This window comes from Olea europaea, unplaced genomic scaffold (assembly GCF_002742605.1).
Source record: "Olea europaea var. sylvestris unplaced genomic scaffold, O_europaea_v1 scaffold1443, whole genome shotgun sequence".
NCBI lineage: Eukaryota > Viridiplantae > Streptophyta > Magnoliopsida > Lamiales > Oleaceae > Olea > Olea europaea.
The window spans coordinates 84155-103307 of record NW_019231973.1 but is presented as its reverse complement, the minus strand read 5'-3'; positions in this window follow the sequence as shown (position 1 = coordinate 103307).

Genomic DNA, 19153 nt, shown 5'->3' with positions numbered 1-19153 from the left:
AAATACGCAAATTTCTTAGCCCCTATTGGGGCTCCATTAATAATATATTTTGGGGGAAAAGGTATTGAAAAATAGTGATTTTAAGGAGAATTGTGATTAAAAAATAAGAAAATATTTAAGTTTATGTGTAATATTATTTTATTGAAAAATGTCCGATCGAAAATAAGAAAAAGAAAAATACATTTTTAAAAAAATAAAAAATAAATCCCAAACAAAAAAAAAACAAACATATAGAATAGACTCTTTCGTGATTAAACATTACATCATTAAACCTCAGAAATTCTAAGGGGACATATCAAATCTATGTTAAAATCCTTTTAGTCAATTTTCATTATTGGTCTTCCGTAGACTGTCTGATTTTAAAAAGATATTTGAGTTTTATATGGCATTTTACAGGCATAAAATCAAAATATTTTGTTTGTCTTTGCTAGGAATTTTTATCGGTTGGATCAACTATTAATATTCTTATTTTTATTCTTGTTTCTTCGTCTACAATCATGAATCAACCGTATTAGTCCGACTTAATTAAAGACTAAACTAAGTAATGCTATTACCAATAATGTTCAATATCATTTTGTTGCATTGGAGTGCAAACCCGGCAGCTAAAAATATCGGTCTCGAAGTATGAGATTGATCGAACTTACACGGAACATATAATCAAGTGATATTGAAACTCACATCCTCAGTTGAGAATCAAAAATTATAATTCTATATTATCAAAAAAGAGCATTCAAGATTTATTGAAGTTCACCTTAATGTAAGACTACATCATCTTTTGTCCATATAATAATTAACTATGTTGAAAAGAAGTTTACAAGAAAATTGCATACCCTATTTTCTCTAATCTCTCTCTTTCTTTTCTTCTTTTTTTTTTTTTTTTTTTTAAAGATGATCAAACCCTAATAACGGCTCCTTATTTATAAAAAAAAAATGAGGACAAAAAAAATAGAAGTGAAGTAATATAGTATGACGAATGTATTCTTGTGCATGTACTTGATCGAATTGTTGCATCAAGAGATTCTCGAAATTTTGAAGGAGTATGAGTGTGGTTAATAAATATTACTCCATCGCTTACCAATTTTTTCTTATCTCTCTCTTTTTTTTTTTTTTTTTTTTTTTTTTTTTTTTTTTAAAGATGATCAAACCCTAATAACGGCTCCTTATTTATAAAAAAAAAATGAGGACAAAATAAAAACTACAAGATCGATCCGATACGATCTGCATACGAACTCCACAATTTCAATTTAACAATCCCACAAAGCTAAAAACGAGCTTACAATTGGATATATAGGCAATGGACCTGTTTCTATTCGTAGCCAACGTCTATTCAAAGTTACTATTAAAGGTGATATTTCAATGGCATTCTTGTTAGATGTCTCCTAATTGGATTTTTACCAATCTATTCAGAGTACATGAAACGGATACTGTTGCAGCTGATTTTCTAACTAAATACTGTAGAAGAGCACGAGTTGTACATAATATCTTTTTGGGAATCCTTTATAACACGAGTTCATGAATCAAAACCTTCAAAGTCTACTACCTAGGCTATGATAGTGTTGCTAACTATGCCTCATTTGATAGCCATTAATTGTCAAAATGTATTTTTTCTATCAAATCAATGGAGGGCCAATCCCATATTTTATTCTCCAATTTAAATTCAGAATGGTGGAATTTTCATCTTTGCCCTTGTTTGTCCTTACCTTAAATTTTTTCCAGACACGCACCGATTTCATCAATGTGACAAAGATGAAGATAAGAAATATTTTTTTATTGCCACACTCCAAAAAGAAGCCAATACCTACATGCCACTAATTGTTAAAACAGGGTGCATTTCCATAATATCATAAATTTGGCACGTTACCCCATTTATTTTCCCAATTTCTCCACGATTTTCTCTTTTACTTGTTTTTTTTTCTCTTTAGCACGCAAATATGTGGATTACAATAGCACTAGGTGAAACATATATAACTTTGGGCCACGAAATACAACCTTGAGAATTGAGATACGAACGTCACCTGTCGCGTTATTTGGTTTACAAACATCGATAACGACACTTCCAATGTCAAGAATACCATAAAATGTCAATGCATACATGGTAACACACCACAAACATGATCAAAATGTGGGAGTTGTTTGGATTCTTGTAATGCAATTACACCTCTCTGTACATGTTACTTTGATTAACTCGGTTAACTTTAATAAATTAAAGAAATTTAAAATTTGTCCAAACGTTCCCATTATTGCAACACTACAAGTCACAATATTGATGTGTAAAAAAGTCATTGATAAATATCCAAATGTGTAAAAAAGTTCGCAATACAACTCCGAGCGAATATATTCCCATACAGCATCTATCCAAACCATTCACTCAATTATTCATAACACAACAAATTTGTTACTGACATTCAATCCTCTCCACACAATTAGCAAGGACTTGTCACATGCATGCACATTTTTAGGTAGAGGTTCCTTCTCACAATCACTCATTATCCTCACATTCACTCCTCCATCCACACATTTCACATTCATTCACTCTCCACACTTTTTAACTACAGTCTCATTGGCAACATTCACTATACAAGACATTTACTTGGAAAGCTTTTCACACATTCACTCAAAAAAGGTGCTCATTGGATCGAAAAAGGTAAGCAAATCAAACATTATATTCAAGATTTGTGCTAATTAGTAATAAATGGTCGAAGAAAAAAATGTCTTCGTGACATGATAATATAATTTTGTCGAAAAAACCATCTCCTTTTGTCAATCACACGACGCAAGTGTCATTCTCCGTGACACGGAGACAGTTCCATGTGTGTCACAGAGAAAGTTGTGTTTTTTTTTTTTTCTCTTTTATTGTTTTCAGGTTAAGTTGTGGCTTTTTAAACAAAAATAGATTTGTTTGAAAATATTATTTATGATTAATTTTACACTTTTTTTAATCAATTTTGTATATTTGTTTTTTTTAAATAATATATTTGTTTGAAAATATTAATTATTGTATAATTTACGTAGATATCTTTAGAATACGTTCTCTATCCAGATCAATGATTTTCTGCTACCATCATTCAGTATCCAAATCGTGAATACGTTAAAGATTTTGTAGAATTCATAGATACCAATCAACAATGTTCTTTGATGTATAGTAATTTTTATGGATTTGTTTACGGAATTATGTTCAGGGGAGAAGAAGAACAATTTAGTAGTAAGTTGGTACACAAATTTATAATGCGACTTGTACATTGTGACAAAAATAATGAACTTTGGGTACGGGTAGATGACCATGTTGCCAGGTTCGGCATGCAAGAATTTTGCCTAATTACTGGACTACCTTATCATGAACAGTCTATTGAAATTGAATATAGTAACGATCGTCTTAGAGATCAATACTTCAATGGCGTAAAAAGAATTAGCAATAGAATGCTTTTTGAAGCTTTCCATACGTGTGAAGACGAAGAAGATAAATTTAAGTTGAGATTAGTTATGTTGGTAAAGTGTGTGCGAAAACCGACTTCAAGACAAATTGATTATAGAACTTTGGGCATGATTGAACATCTTGATGAGTTCCTTACGTATCCATGGGGTCGTAAAACATATTTCGTTTTGTTAAATTCATTAAAAGAGCCACAATTGAAAAGAATAGTAAAGATGCAACAAAACCAACAAACATAATGTAAGTATGCAGTACAAAACTATCCACTTGCATTTCAGGTATGTTGTTCCTATTCTAATTGTATTTCGTATAATTTCTTTGTAAAAAAAAAAAAAGATTATATACATCGACATTTATCTGTAATTATATTGCAGTCTTGGATATATGAAGCATTTCCACAGATCGGGCAAAAGTTTGGACGCCGTAGATACAAAATGGCACAGAGTCCACGAATGTACAAGTGAAGGCCTATTACAATACTCAAGGAATCGATTATTAAGGAATTTCTGGATACTAAGAGGTATGAATTTTTTAATTCGAATGTAGAATGATGTTTGCATTAAATTGGTAAAAATTGAAATTCAAAAACTTTATGACACGAACTTGTTTACGATGATTACAGATCGAAATCCTTGCAGTGCTACAGCCTACGGAAGAAGAATTAGAAACACCGTGGTACTCAACTTTGTCACTGCTAGCTGACAATGAACATAGTATATTAGATGTCATTGTCAATGGAAAATGGAGAATGTAGCACAACCAATACCGGGTCACATCCGTGCACAACAAACGACAAGTTATGGTACATCGAAAACTTCAATTGGAGTTGGGTCTAGTTCTGCTTCTGGTCCTCAAGATATGTAACTGAAGACCGTATGGAAGAAATGTTGGGTATGTACAGGCAGCATACGATATCAGATGTGTCCGGTCTATGTGGCAACTTGAAGGTAGACTTTGTTGAAAAATCAAGAGCCCTAAACTATGTGATCCTTGAAAACCAAAAGCTGCGATTCGAACAACAGAACAAATCGTTGCAAGATTATATGCAACATGGTATACATTCGTACATGGATAATTCTCTATCTAGTTCGTTTCACAGTCATATGGCCCAGGAATCACAAAAACAAGAAGCCCATTATTAGGCAGTTCTGCAAAGGCAATAAGAATTATTCCAACAACAACAAGAGTACATGCGGTGTTATGTTGATAGCAGTTTATGTTTCGTGAGATCATATATTTACGAACATAATGAGAATATGCAGAATAGATTATCTAACTGGAAATCCAACATGGAAGCCATTATAGGTTCCATGCAGCAAGATGTTTCTCCCCATACAAGTCCAAATCCTACTGATCACCAACAGGAAATGTCAACGTCTCAAAAAATCGAACGTGTTGAAAGGTGAAGAAGAGAAAGGAAAAAGAAGAGGAAGTACACACGGTCTTCGTCATCAACATGTCATCTCTTAGAAGACTACGCCATGAAAAAGTACAAAACAATTAGAGATTTCATAGCGACAGATCAACCAGGATAACAAAATTTACTCATTCTTAGTAGTTCGAATGCTAAACATTATTATGGCAATGCCAAAAATTCTCTATTGATTAATTTGATACTAATGTAAATTATATCATACAATGCATATTTGGATGATAGCAGTGAGAATGTCTACGGAAGGGACATGCTGAGAACGTTAATGGATCCGACAAAAGATCTGAATATTGCGGTACGTGAAGGTTAGTAACCACAATCAATTTGATTTCGTAGTTAATATATCTAATATATATCATATGTGTTTATTTCATTAGCATATTAAGTTGGAGTTGAAGTTATTGAGGTGGTGTATGAATGAAGGTTGTACTCTCATCAATAAACAATATGCAATTTTGGACTTTCAATTCGAAGAGGAGTGTTCTTGTCATATGAGGTGGCAATTGGACTTTTGAATGGGAAACCAGAGATATGAACCGAATGGAACTCGCCTACAAGACTATGTCAACGTTAGATTGCCTGTAGATGGTCGTCCGTGGATGGGGTGCAAATATTTATTAATTCCAAGCTCATATTTATTAATTCCTGCATAAAAATTTCAGATATACGACTGCAGCAATAATGTTCACACACTAGATGCAATAAAGGCACACGCAAAAGCAACATGCACTATGGTTCAATGATTATTACAGTATTTACCTCTTTCCACCAAACGAGATATAAATAAACATAGCAATGAATGAATGAAGCAGTAGATGATACCTTACCTATCATGTGCAAATAATGGGTGAGCATTTCAACTCTTTTTATTTATTACCGTTGTTAAGTTCTCGTATATGCCACATTAAACTAACGTAAAAGTATTTCTTGTACAGACCAAATTGCGTAATGTTTGTACTCAAATATATAGAATGCTTCGTTTCAGGGCATCCAATAGAAACAGTTTTAGCGGACAGGATGTCACTATACAGACGAAAGATTGCGGTAGATCTTTGTCAAAATGAGTACTTTCTTCATCCTCGATCGTGAAAAAGACGTAGTGGCTAGCTGCACTTTGATTATATGATCATTGATTTTTTTTTTTAGCAATAGTGTCCAAGAATAGTCTTTCGTTGCTATATTTATGTGTTTTCATGCTCGTACTGTCATTCAAGACGAATGTAATGTGAAGTGTCAAGACATATATGCATGTAATCTCGAGAACTACGCTACAAATGTAAAGACATAATGTACGTCCTAGTTATACACATTATTCCATCTTTGAATATAATCACGCTTCGTTATCATGTAAATTTTTTGTTTAAAATACAATTTTTTATTATAATTGTGTTTTGCAGTGACTGTAAACAAAAAATGCAAGACATATGATTTAATTGACTCTAAACTGAAGGAATTTAATTTTTGTTAGTACCTAATCATAATGGGGATGTGCTTCTTTGGAATTGTACAGGGAAATCATGTATAATTAAGGAATGTTATGAAAAAGTTGAGAGCTTTGTTTATTAATGATATAAGATTTTATTTCTAGTTATTCTCTAATGCCTTGGCTTACAATTTCCTTTCAACATAGGTATTGAAATTGTGTAGCGATTTTAGATAGATAATGCAGTGATCAAAGTTTACTTCTATTTTTTGTAAGGTAGTTAAATTAATTTTTGCTTTGAAGGTTTGTTAACATTTTTGTTGTTGACATAATGATAAAAAATACAGCTTGCTTGTCGATATGGATGTCCAACTTTAGTAAATGTTTCAAAATGTAATGGTGGATGTAACGGTCATTTTTTTCATTAAAATACACGGACAATGTGGCACAAACAGCCATTTTATCTACACACTGAAATATCGAGATGACAATGGCGAAAAAATTAAAACCACACATATAAATATTTTCGACGAGTGTAAAATGCAAACTAATGTGCATGCTACGTTTAGATAGAAGGGTACCTTTGCCCGTACAACAATAGGAGAAAAATGAAAAACAGTTTCTTGACTACTACGTCGGATTTCTAACACACCGGATCCCAATCACGGCTGCTATGCCATGTAGTCTCAAAGTCTGTCCCACTCACTCCGCTGCAAGTTCGGTGCATTCATTTCGACCTGAATCTCGTCATTTACATTAGCAGCTCCACATCTGCTGTATCTTCATCCACCTCTGCTCTCGTAAACACATCGTCCACCACTCCTGCTCGTTGGAAGAAATTATGTATGCCCATCGTGGCCACGACAACGGCAACTTGCGCTTAGAAGGGATAGCTAGGCATGCGGTCCAATATTTTTCATCTTTCTTTCCACACACCAAACGCACGTTCGATGACATTTCTACAAGATGAGTGTCTGAAGTTAAACTTCTCCTGAGCGTTACGAAATCGGCGACGTCATCCCGTTCCCTCATCGCGAAACTATTGGAAGTGATATAGTATGTCCAAACCTTTATACGGGGCCATATACCTGGGTCGATGAACGAACCCCGAGTCACCAGATAGTACTTCCCAGGACCTGGGAGCGAAAAATGAATGTCCAAAGAGTGGATGGCATGCACAAGTAGTTGAGCATCGTGCATATTCCTAGTTTGCCCTGCTAGCACAAACGTGAAGCATAAATTGAAATAGCATGCGGCCGGCACATTCTGGGTCGGCACTCGGCACACATTTTCGTCCTATGAAGTGCACACTCTCGTTCCACGGTAGTAACACTCCGATATGTATCCCTATTATAACACCAATGCAGTCTTGGAACAGTGGGTACTTGTGCAAATCGGGCCTATGTGGCGACAAACCTTCGTTGTAGTTTTGACTCAGCCGTATCAAATGCGCTGGCAGCAACACGACCGCGTGTAGGATCTCTTTTACATAGTGACATACGATTTGTAGCAAGTGATTGGATAACATATTCACCTGACGATATCCCTTCTCGTGAACTAATATGCACAGGAACATGCCTACTTGCTCGTAGATGTCAACCTGCTGACTACTGCGCAAGCCATGCTCGTCCCGCAAAACATGTGCAAAATGTCGCAGTATTGGGGGATACATACAAAATTCTTGAAAGCACATCTGTCCATTCTCGCTCATTGCCTCTATCATGAACATGTGACCGTTTCTTGTGAATGAAAATCGCTGGATACGATGCTGCTGCGTGCGATAGTACTCATGTGTGTCACTCCTAACGATTCTGCAATACGAAACCCATGCCGTTGCATCTGCTGCAAAAGAAGCTAGGAAAAGGTCGTCGTTCAGTTCGTCCTCCGCATCGGAATGTGGTTGCGAAACGCAGCTGAAGTTACGATCATTTGTAAGGCCAAACATCCGAAACAATGTAAAAAGGATAGTGTGTGTGATTTAAACAGTCGCAAGCACTGTTACTTCCTCATAGCACCTCCAAAGCTCCTCACATTGCTCCGTCCTACTTGATCCGTATGAATTTATAGAACCTATGCATCCCCAGTACCATATCACATGCACCTACTCCCTGGTGGCTGTAATTTTAACACACTATGCTACTACATTTTTTGACCCAGGAAAAGTGTCTTGGGAACTGTGCACATGGTGGAATCTGATTCTTACCTAAGCTGAGAAGTGACATTTGCACAAATTGATAAAACAATGGTGTCTGCAAAATTATTCTAATCTTCATCCAAAACTAGAGAAAAAATCGTGCACACATCCTAATGCTATTGTCTTCATTGATGTTCAAGCTGAAAAATAAGCCACTTGAATTATTATACTGAAATGGCAAAGTTACTTCATCTGAGCACTCATTGTACCAAAGGAGAATCCAATGAATCACCAGTTTCAAATGTTAAAATAAATAAAATTATTTCAGGTAACCTCCTATATATGTAATTAGATATATGTTCATAAAGGACAGATTATGAACTTCATGGAAATTTACATATTTGTTCACGAAACAGAGTGAAATAAAATCAGGGATCAATGTATTCGTACTGTTGAACATACAAGCAAAATAATATAAACAAATCCAAGTACTTAAAGTGCAGGAAAGTAAAAGCAATCTACCACATGTTACAGACACTTCTACCGTGTACCTAAATGCTATTAAAGTTTCAGCTCTTAGCAATATTTTTGAAAAAAGCATGGTCATGCATTGGAAGACAAAAATTAATAGGAAAACATGCGTCTCGAGCACAAATTGTTCAATTTTCATCAGTTTGACAAATTTGACCGGGTAGGGAAAATTTTGGAACATGACGATCTACTCAAGGGCAATTAGGCCACAAAATTGTTCATGGAAAAACGCTTTTTTTATTTTTTCCTGCCTTAATTGAGTGTCAAATGCGGGAATAGATTGACCAGCATCTACCAAATTCAAAGTCATAATGAACAAGTGGATTACAGTGCATGAGAATATTACAACAGTTTGCGTAAAGATAGGTCTCGAAAATGTGAAAAAAAAAACAATTACCACCATAATTACTTCTCCCGGTCATTGAAATCCATTCTATCCACTCAAATTTCTCGTCCGTGTCTCTCATAACAGCGAGCATGTCATGGTACTGCTTATGGGCCAGAAGCTGGCATGCATAAAAGAAAAGAGGTGTACGCCGCTCAAGCCAGCCTGTCGCTAGCAACTCTTCGACGCAGTTCGCGCCAACGCTTTCATTTGAAGCCATCATCGTATGAATCTTCACCTTCCTTCGTCGCACTGGTGGCATGGTCTACTGAGAAGGACAGTTCATGAGCAGACATCTTTTTCTTCCTGCCCCTCCGCTGCCCGTTGGAAGACTTCCTTTTACTGCTGTCTGTGGTGCTAGAAATGTTCTCGCGGGCACGGACCCCCATCTGTTCGGCCTCGTCACTCGAACCACTACTCTCGTCGTCCACTGGGATTGCATCCCTATTGTCCTCGAGCGCACTATCTTCGTACAGGCTAAATCCTGTTCTGCACAACTTCGTTGGAGTGATAGCGTACTTGTCTGCATCATAGCTGTCACCGAATAGATGACGATATTTTATGTATATCTCGCTGGCGTCTCTGTCCTTGAAGTCTTTATAGACCACGTTCTCCTGCATAAATCAGGACTCACAATGAGAGTACTAAAGGGAAACGCAATTCCAAATGTATCAAAAATATAAACAACCGCTAGAGAAAAATTAATATTGAGTACGAAGTAAACAACACGAGCAAGTCAGTTCATAGACATGAAGTGGGCAATTTAAAGAGACATTACCCAAAAACCAAGTAAGGAGGGAAAGGATATCAATTTGAGTTGGAATCCAGGAAATTCATATTTTCTTTCCATTATCTTCCATTGAAACAAGCTGACCATTAATGAGATACTCAAGTTGTAGTAACACTATTCTACACCAAACTACAGGTATATCCATCACTGATGATGAAGCAAGTCTCAGATACTAAAATTTGATAGTATAACAACATCTATTCAGCAAAATCCGAATAAAGTGTCTTCTCCCTTGATGCAACCGTCAAGTTAAATTTTAAATTTAACCATAGACCTTAAAGAGGTACTTTATCAAATTTCTTGTTAATCACCCACGTTGGTCACCTGTCAACATTGTTGGAGGAAATCCTTGCTCGTCCATTCAAGTTATTACTTGACATGAACATGAAATACAGGCGTCACCTCAAACTGAAAAAACAACTGGGATATTCTTACCATTACTAAAGGAGAAAGAAGATTGTATGAGATTACCTTGATGTATAGAGAAATGTAAAGGGGCAAAAGGAAAAGACTTTATGATAACTGGAACAAACGCCAAAATTAATGTTTGGATTTATGGCTTACACACATGAATTTGTATTCCTAGAAGGAGCACAAAGCATTCTGTACATTATGCGAGAAAACAAGTTTAGTGAAAAGGACATATAACGAATACCGGACATTTGATGCTAGTCTGGCATTAACCTAATGCAACAGTGTTTTCATCCACACTCACAATACTTGCCATCAAAACAGATAAAATTGAATATGAGTTAAAGGCTAAGTAAGAAGTATAATAAAGTTTTTGGTACAATACAATTTAGTTTTCAGACTAAGATGTCTGATGTAAATGTAAAGACACGGCAATACACCGAAAAGGCAATAAGCGGGCATAGTAATCTCACTTGCAGGAAAACGGGTTGTTGAGAAATGGGGAATCCATTACCTTAATGTTTCGGTTCCACCGTTCTTTAGAACCAACGATTCGGTCGGTAGCATCGTTATACTCGATCCCACTGCTATTGACAAGCTCGGTGCATTGAATCCCAATGATTTCGCAGTTGTTGCTGGCTCCAGTTATGGCCGATCACTGAGTTGAAGAGTGCACCAATCCGTTCTCAGCCGTGTTTGGTGAAACACCTCCCGTTCCGGTACCCCTCGACAATGATGGTCTTGCACGCCGCAATGAAGGCTCAGTTGGCGTCTGGGCTCCAGCGAGTATATGACTTCGCGACAGGCTGTCGTGACGCCCCCATCGCAAGGTAGGAACGTCCTCCAGCAAGGTGTCCTACCTGTGAAGTGGAAGAATTGATCAGCAGCGACGAAAATTAGGAGGAAGTGGAGGAGGGAAGGAGATTGCAATATTTGTACCTGTTTCTTGACGTGATCCATTGTTTGTCACCGGCGTTGTATTGTTCTGGCGTCGTCGTGCAGCAAGGAAGTGACAGGAACTGGTAACGGTTGCTATAGGATGTGTTCACTGTATGGGAAGGTGAAAGTTCAACGGCAGTGCACGAGTTCTTCAAATATTCAACCAGTGTATTGCGTAGGTAGACTCTTGTCGGGTTTGGAGTTGAAGGTTGGAGAAAGAAAGTGTCGGTGGGAGGGGCATTGTGAGGAAAAGAGAAAAATTGATGTACTTTTTTATGCATGCAGGGGTTGTCAGACAAGTGGGTGGCAAGTGGGAAAGGCAATGTGAGGGAAAGAGAAAAAATAATGTACTGTATAATGACGCAAGGGTTGTCAGACAAGTGGGTGGCAACGTTCGAATAATTAAATTTAGGTAGATGAAAATAGCTACCAAACAACCTCTATATGTGCGATAGCAAGTTTGAAACTCAAGTTATTTGTCTTGAAATCTGACTCAAATTAATTAGTGGTCTCTAGTATTTGATTTGACAAGGAAAACGAAAATACAAGAAAAATCTTGCTATACAAAAAATATCATCCTCAACGACTAAGCCTCTGCAGGAAAAATAGGTTTTGTATTAATAATTTTAAGAGAATTTGTAGTTAAAATATAGAGAAAAAAATATGAGTTTATGTGTAAAAAAATTTTATAGAAGAAAGAATATGTGATTGAAAATAAATTTTGTAAAAAATGAGACTCAAACAAAGGTTAAAGAAGTTACCATAGAAACGACATAGTCTTTGCTTATATGCAACAACGAAAATAAACTCATTCTTCATTTTTTATCTATAAATTTTTTTCAGCAACAAAAGCAAGTGATTGTCAAAAGTTTATATCGACAACCAATTTTTTCAATTACTGCTTATTTTGTTGTTGTAATAACTATTTTCATCGATAAAATACTATTAAAACAACTAAACTTGGTCACCTTTATTTTCAACAACGACAGAAGTGAGTAAAAAAGGTTTATATTGGCAACAATAACCGATCATTCTATTAATTATTTTCGTTGATAAAATGCCTTCGAAGCAACCAAGTTTAGTCTTCTTTTTTTTTCAACAATTAAAGAAGTGATTGTAAAATGCTTATGAAATATTTTAATAATTGATCATTACTTTTGTGAAAAATGAAACTAAGGTCATCTCTAATCCTGCTCCAAAATTTGTACCAAGCTAAAATTCATCTCCAATCATTACACAAAAACTTACACCAAATGAGCATTTTTTAACCATTTTCTTCTCATTTTTTCTTAATAATTTTTTTTAAAAATATTATTTATTTATTTATTTCACAAATACATAAATTATTAAATAAATTATTACGTTAAATTAAGGAAAATATTAAATTCATTAATAAATATAAAAAACGTAGTACAATTAACAATACAAAAATGAAAATATTAAATCATGCCATCAAAAAATAGTGCAACGCATTTCAAATTTGGATATTATGATATTACATAGTCGGAATATCATTGCAATTTAATTCTTGAAATTTATATGTTCTTTCCACAAATGATCGATTAATGCATTTCAAATTTTGATTACTGCATGTATGTCGTTATTTAATATATTTCGTGTTAACTTTAAATAATCGTGTTTGTTATATTTTAATTTTTTTGTATTCTTATTTTAATTAATTCATTAATTATTATTTTTTAGGTTTAAAATTTATTTTATATGTAAATAATAGTAACAAAAATAAAAATTTATTATATTAAAAAATACATAGCACAAATACCCTTAATCAATTTGTTGGAAAATGAAAATAAAGCGTAAGAATGACTTTTGACCATTTGTATCAAAATAGTGCAAAGTGAACAATATTGCACACCAAAATAGTGTAAAGTTTGATGTTGCGTTGAAATTGTTTTGCACCATTTTTTTGGTACATTTTGGTATTTCAGGACTAAGTGCATAATGGGACTCAGCTTCTTCGTTGTCCATCCATGTCCCTTGCTTAATTAAATGCATTTCATAGAGAAATCTTGATGTGATTTGATAGCTATTTTCGTAAACGGATCTGACACAACGGAAGCTTTCGTCACAATAAAATCCTACTTATTGATTCGTTCCCAATTACTAAAAAGAAAAAAAAAATTGAGAAATTAAAAAAGGTTTTTTCACAAATAAAAAAAAAATTATTTTAAAATAAAGTTACTTAGAAAAACAAAATAAAAACGTATTAAAATAAAATTTTGTTTTTGTTTTTATAATATTTTTTATATAATGCAAAAGTTACCATTTTACCTTTTTAAAGTTTGTGAAAATTGTGAATAGAAGTTCGGCAACTATGATGAAATAAAATCAAATTGAGTAGTCATGGTAAAATAAAATTAAATTAGGTAGTCATGATGGTACTAATTATAAAGTTGGGCGGCCATTGGTGGATTTAACCCTTTTTTATATTCAAATTCAATTGATTGTCATAAGGTTTATAACTCACATTTAAATAAGTAAATAAAATCTAAATAATAATTAAACTTCTAAATAATGATTAACTTTAGATAATGATGAAAATTCAAAATAACTATGAAAATTAGACTCCCTATTATTTAGAATTAATTTGAAATAAATGGAATTAAATTTGAATATATTAAATAAAACAAAATAATTCAAGAAATAAAAAAATGTGTTTTAAGAACCCTAAATAATGAAATTTGGCCAAAAAAAAGGTTGAACATCAAGGAGTGGCTGTACCGCCCCTTTTTTTTTTTTTTGAATTAAAAAAAAAAAACGAAGCGTTACCAAGTTTCTTATTTTTGAGGAAGTAAAATTTACTTTTGAAACTTTAAAGAAAATTTGATAATGAATTCAATGAGTAGTCAACTGACATTTAAATTTAATTAAAACCATTCAACATCAATTTAAACATACACAAAAAAAAAAAAAAAAAAAAAAAACAAAAAAAAAAAAAAAAAAAAAAATAAAAAAAAAAAAAAAAAAAAAAAAAAAAATCAAACCTACAAAATAAAAACATGAAAATGTTAAATGAAAGTCTAGTCATGATTTTACTGAAAATCATTTTTATTTTTTTTGGTTTACTTGACAACCCATAAGCATCCACTTGTTTAATCTTTCACGCGTTCAGCACGACCCGATCTAATATGAAATTTTTGTAAGAGCGAGTATTTTAAACAAAACACCTAGTAAGATACATGCAAATTTCTATTCAACATAACATAAATATAAATGAAACATTCATACCCAACATTCATGGATTTAGAACCACTGATTGCAATAGCAGATGGTTCAAGAAATTTCTTTAGAATTCCCACGTCCCGAAGGATTTAACATGATTGGACCCGATAGTCCATCCAGAAAGATTTAATATAAAAATCATTCTTGGAGTCTTAAGGCACTGAATGAAATCATAATATAGATATCATAGAGAATAAAAATATAACCACTGCACTTATGTATCTTACCTTAAAAATCTGAATTTGCTAAGAATTTGAAAAAAGATTTTCTTGTTTGCCTTGACTTGAAGAATAGCAAAATATATAGAGTTCATAACTTTATATGTATTCAAGAACCATGTGTGTAAGTATGATATAAATGTAATTGGTGAGTGGATAAAAGAAAATGGCCAAATATTTGAGAAAAACCATCACATGATCTAATAACTTACACACACGTATACCACTAATAAATATCAAAACAAAACAAAATGATAAAATTGGTTATTTTTTACCACATGTGAAATCCCACACATTTGCCAACTAATCAATACAAAGAAAATAATAATTAATATTATATTAAATCGTTGCATAAATTTCATTTCAACCCAATAACTTGACATAATGCGTTCAAAATAAATTTCTGTTGGACCCGATTTACGTAATTTAACCCGATCTACAAAATTAGACCCATATTCATATAATTTAATCAACATCTACTATACCCAATTATTTGGCACACATAATACTTAGGAGAATTTTTTTTTTTAAATGCATAGTTAGGAAATAATTCTTTTGTGTGTGTGTGTGTATTGTATTATCATTTTAATTAATGATCTTTATGGTAATGATAAGGCTAGGCATGGACCAATAAATTTGCTAATGATCAAAGTTGAATTAACAAAATTTAGGACCTACGTAAGAAGTTAATAAATTTCAGAATGTTACATTCCTTCCCCCTTAAAATAATTTCGTCCTCGAAATTACCTTATCTAGTCGAAAAGCTCTGGATACTTGGTCTTATCTCTTTTTCTTTCTTCCAAGTAACTTCTTCGACTCCATGATTTTTCCATCGAATTTTAACCCGAGCAACTTCCTTGTTTCTCAAAGCATGCACTTTTCTCTCAATAATTTCCATTAGAGCCTCTTCATAAGTCAGGTATTTCTACACTTCTAGTCAGTCATAACTTATCACATGCTTAAGATCACGCACATAGTTTCTAAGCATTGACATGTGGAAAACGTTATGTGCTATCGATAATGGCAAGAATGACTCCCAACTACCTCCAAAATCTAAGACACATACTCGAAACATATCTTCTAAGGTCTGAATAGTCTTTATTGATTGTCCATCTGATTGGGGATGATAGACAGTATTGAAATTTAACTTTGTCCTCGTAACTCATTGCAAGCTCTTCCAAAATTTAGAATGAACCTTGATCTCGATCCGAGACGATGGAAGCCGAAACTCTATGCAACCTGATAATTTCCTTGGCATATAATTGAACAAATTAATCTTTACTGTAGTTTATTCGTATTGGAAGAAAGTGAGCTGATTTTGTCAATCTATCCACAATTACCCAAATATCATCATGCCTCGATCTATCTTTGGAAAAACCATAACAAAATTCATAGCTATCTTCTCCCATTTCCACTATGGAGTCTCCAATGGGTTTAACGACCCTGATGATCCCTGATGTTCGACCTTAACTTGCTGACATATCATACATTTCTCAATAAAGAGACCAATTTCCCTTTTCATATTTCTCTACCAAAATGTATCGCGAAGGTCTCTAGACATCTTTGTATCGCCATGGTGCGCAACGTACGGGGTAGAGTGAGCTTCTTCTAATGCCTCTTTCTTTATTCCTTCGTCCTTCAGGACACATAATCTTTCCTCAAACATCAAAGCATTATCATCTGCTATAGCAAAACCCTTTTGTTTACTTACACCAACTTCTTCCTTAATCTTTCTTAAAAATGGGTCGTTGTCTTGGGCATCTTTGATGCGATCTCTAAGTGTACATTGGATCTTTAATGCTGTAATCTTTGCAGTAACCTAAGTCGACGAGATGACCACTTCCAATCTCAATTTCTCAAGTTCCTTTAACAAATGTCCTTGAGTTGTGGATAGAGTTGCCAACTGTCCCCACTGTCTTTCTATTGAGGGCATCAGTGACTATATTTGCTTTAACCAAATGGTAATGAATAGTGCAGTTATAATCCTTAACCAATTCCAACCGCCTTCTCTGTTTCATGTTTAACTCCTTCTGTGTGAAGAAATATTTTGGACTTTTATGATCTCTATAGATGTCGCATTTTCCTCCGTAGGGATAATGACGCCATATCTTCAGAGCATGTACCGCCGCCGCCAACTCTAAATCATGTGTGGGTTAATTTCGCCCATGTTATTTTAACTGTCTTGAAACATAAGCGATCACCTTTACATTCTGCATCAACACATATCCTAAACCCTCTTTAGATGCATTACTATATATAACAAATCCATCTGAGCCCTCTGGTATAGCCAATATTGGAGTCGTGACCAATTTCTGTTTTAGTTCTTGAAAACTCTTCTCGCACTTCTCAGTCCACTAAAAATTTACCCCTTTTTTAATTAGTTGGTTCATCGGACCAGTTATTTTATAAAATCCTTCGATGAATCTCCGATAATAACCAGCCAATCCCAAAAAGCTACGGACTTTACCTATATTCGACGATTTAGGTCACTTGGTTACCGCCTCAACTTTAGTAGGGTCTACTTTAATTCCTTGTGCCGTAATCATATGACCCAAAAAGCTTATACGGTCCAGTCAAAATTCACACTTTTTGAATTTCGAATACAATTTTGCATTCCTTAGTGTTTGCAGTACTGTATTTAGTTGTTTTTCATGTTACTTCTTGCTCTTTGAATATACAAAAATATCATCGATGAAAACAATGACGAATTAATCTAAATATTGATGAAATGCCATATTCATCAAGTACATGAACACTATAGGGGCATTCATCAATCCAAAAGGCATTACAGTGAACTCGTAATGACCATAGCGAGTTCTAAATGCCATCTTTGAAATATCGTTTGCCTTCACTTTCAACTGGTGATAACCTGACCTTAAGTCAATCTTGGAAAATACCGTTGCACCATTTAATTGATCAAAGAGGTCTTTAATTCGTGGTAGGGGATATTTATTTTTAATAGTCAACCGATTTAGCTCATGATAGTCAATGCACATTCTCATTGAACCATTTTTCTTCTTTACAAATAAAATTGGTGCACCTCAAGGAGATACACTTGGTCGGATAAAGCCTTTATCCAACAATTCTTGTAGATGTATAGCTCCTTTGGCGCCATTCTATATGGGGCTTTAGATATTGGCACCGCTCTAGGCATAAGATCAATCGTAAGCTCAACTTGTCTATCTGGTGGAGTGCCAGTAGATCATTAGGCAATACATCAATAAAATTTCGTACAATTGGTACTATACTGAGAGGAAGCTCCGATTGTTGAGCTCTAGATATATTCACCAAAAATTCATAGCAAGTTTCTTCTTCAACATCTTCTCTGCCTTCATGACAGACATGATGCGAAGAATCAAAACTCTTCCTCCCCAGGCTTCTAAAAAATTATTTCATTCTCAAAACATATGATGGTTGCATAATTGCTCTGCAACCAATCTATTCCCAGAATAATATCAAAGTCTTTCATATCTAATATGTATAGATCAACTTTTAATTCCCTTCCGTCCATTTCTAACTTTATCGCCCTAGCTATCCGATTGGTGTTCAATATTCTACCTGATAGGATGGTAACTTCTAGAATACTATCCAATTTTTCATATGTAATACATAATTTAGCAAAAAATGCAATAAAGATAAATGAATGAGTAGTTCCTGAGTCTATAAGAACATATGCAGGTAGTTCAGATATTGATAATATACCTACCATTACATTCAGATCCTTTGTTGCCTCTTCCTAGGTTAAAGCAAAGACTTTGGCTTTTCTTTTCTTGTTCTACTCGTAGTCCTTCGTAGGTGGGTATGAGCAAAAATGCCATTCTTGGTCACATTGATAGCATACATTCTTTCCAAACCAACATTCTCCCCTGTGGCCTTTGTTGCATTTTGGGCATGGAGGTATAGTCTTATTTGGCTTGTTTGATCCTGACCCCAATCCTATGTTGGCTTTCTTGTTCTGTTCGAATCCTTTCTTTATGTTTGACCTATTCCACTTTCGTTTTCCAAAAGATTCAATATTTTTCTTGATCATCCTATCCATTTCCAATTGATCAGAAATTGACTGAGCTTGTTGCAGTACTTCACTGTAGGTTGTGGTATGGTGAGATGCCACAATTCATCCAATCTCTGGACGTAATCCTAGTTCAAACCCTCTTGCTTTCTTTGCTTTAGTGTCCACGAGGTGCAGGGCACACCTAGAAAGTTGTTCAAACTTCATAATC